Source organism: Puma concolor, chromosome C1 (assembly GCF_028749965.1).
Source record: "Puma concolor isolate L17-30 chromosome C1, mPumCon1.1.hap2, whole genome shotgun sequence".
NCBI lineage: Eukaryota > Metazoa > Chordata > Mammalia > Carnivora > Felidae > Puma > Puma concolor.
The window spans coordinates 98,969,120-98,971,425 of record NC_141674.1 but is presented as its reverse complement, the minus strand read 5'-3'; the positions used below and the strand labels follow the sequence as shown (position 1 = coordinate 98,971,425).

At 47.5% G+C, this 2,306-nt stretch overlaps 1 non-coding gene across 1 annotated transcript; it reads right to left on the bottom strand.

Annotated features, from left to right (window-relative positions):
• Positions 1 to 1,743: 1,743 nt before the first annotated feature.
• On the bottom strand, positions 1,744 to 1,850 carry LOC112849023 (U6 spliceosomal RNA). Its single transcript, XR_003222474.1, has one exon. It is a non-coding gene; the product is annotated as a U6 spliceosomal RNA (small nuclear RNA).
• Between the last annotated feature and the right edge of the window lie 456 nt (positions 1,851 to 2,306).

The window sequence follows — 2,306 nt, the reverse complement described above, 5'->3', positions numbered from 1 at the left end:
TGTGTGGAGAGTTAGCCTGCAGGGACCCAGTTAGGAGGGTACCGGGGAGGGTGGTGGCCTGCCAGGTGGCGCCTGAGGTGGGTGGAGAGAAGGAACGTGACTGGAAGCATATTTTAGAAGTAGAACCCACAGGCGTTTTGCTCCCACCCCCATGGAAGGCAGGTTGCATAGACAGCAGCATGATTTAGACCCCGTGTGGATGCCTTATTTACCAAGCCTAAGTCCAAAGAGGAAGGCGAGAAAGACCACACGCTTGCACGGCTTGTGCCGGTGGGAAGGACAAACAAAGGTTCACCCTGTTTTGGAAGAAGTGGGTCTATGCCACTCTCCAGGTACACACCACAACTCTGAAAAGTGGATGCGAGAGGACAGATCCTCTCAAGCACTTTCCAACCAACCGAATTTAGGGCAACGATCCAAACAGAAACAATGGGTGTTCTGTGCAGAGCTGAGCAAGGTCCCCATGCTTGGCGCTCAGGCAGACAGACAGCTGTGGTGACTGAGTGTGTCCCGGGCCATGGCGCCAAGCCAGGAGACCCTGGGCAGCAAGCCGACTCACAGAGCCTCGGAGAGGAGGTGGCCATCAGGGATGACACGGCCTCCTGAGAGCACAGCACAAAGGATGGGTGCTTGGGGCTCCGAGGGGAAAGGGAAGTCCAGGGGCAGTTCCGTCTGTGGCCATGGACTAACCACCAGGGACAGGGTCTTCTGAAAGTGGAGGAAAGCTACCATCAGACTTAAAATTCTTAGTGTTATATTTCATTGTGAATAGAATTTTCCTTTAAAATTTTTTTATTCTTATTTTTTAGAAAGAGAAAGAGAGTGAATGGGGGAGAGGGGCAAGCAGAGAGAGAGAGAGAGAGGTGAGGGAGAGAGAGAGTGAGGGGGGAGAGAGAGAGAGAGAGAGAGAGAGAGAGAGAGAGAACCTCAAGTAGGCTCCATGCTCAGCACAGAGCCTGACATGGGGCTCGATCCCACAACCCTGCCATCATGACCTGAGCCGAAATCAAGAGTCAGGTGCTCAACTGACTGAGCCACCCAGGCGCCCCAAATGTTCCCTTTAAATAAAACCAGTAGGTCCTAGCAAATTATTTTGCTAGCTTCCTAATTCTTACTCCTTCATTTATTGACAACAGAGCTTCTCACACTTTAACGTGCACATGAATCACCTGGGCAACTGGTTAACCTTCGGACTCTGGTTCAGTAGGTCTGGGGTGTGGTCTGAGATTCTGTATTTTTTTAAATATAATTTATTGTCAAATTGGCTAACATACAGTGTATACAGTGTGCTCTTGGTTTTGGGGTGGATTCCCGTGATTCATCGCTTACATACAACACCCTGCGCTCCTCCCAACAAGTGCCCTTCTCAATGCCCATCACCCATTTTCTCCTCTTCCCCACCCCACCCCCCACCAACCCTCAGATTGGTCTCTGTATTTAAGAGTCTCTTATGGTTTGCCTCCCTCCCTCTCTGTAACTATTTTTCCCCCTTCCCTTCCCCCATGGTCTTCTGTTAAGTTTCTCAAGTTCCACGCATGAGTGAAAACATATATCTGTCTTTCTCTGACTGACTTCTTTCACTTGGCATAATATCCTCCAGTTCCATCCATGTTGCTGCAAATGGCAAGATTTCATCCTTTCTCATTGCCAAGTAGTATTCCATTGTATATATAAACCACATCTTCTTTATCCATTCATCAGTTGATGGACATTTAGGCTCTTTCCATAACTTGGTTATTACTGAAAAAATATGGAAGCTTCACGAATTTGTGTGTCATCTTTGTGCAAGGGCCATGCTAATCTTCTCTGTATCATTCCAGTTTTAGTATATGTGCTGCTGAAACGAGCACAAGAGATTCTGTATTTTTTAATGTTTACTTATTTATTTTGAGAGAGAGAGAGAGAGTGAGCAGGGAAGGGGCAGAGGGAGAGAAGGAGAGAGACAATCTCAAGCAGGCTCTGCACCGTCAACACAGCCCGACTCTGGGCTTGATCTCATCCACTGTGAGATCATGACCTGAGCCAAAATCAAGAGTCCTGCTGTTTAACCGACTGAGCCACCCAGGCACCCCAAGATTCTGCATTTTTATTAGTTCTCTGGTGACCCATGCACTACACTTTGAGTAGGGAGGCTCTGGCCCAGTCAGATGTCCCTTTCACTGCCCTTGAATCCCTTCCTCACACCACTTTGACTTCAAAATAAAATTAGTTCATTCACTATTTATTGGAGTATCAGTATATACAAAGCATGGGTTGAGTGTTGAGAGAGATACAGAAATAAACATAATACAGTGTTCCCTTAAGCA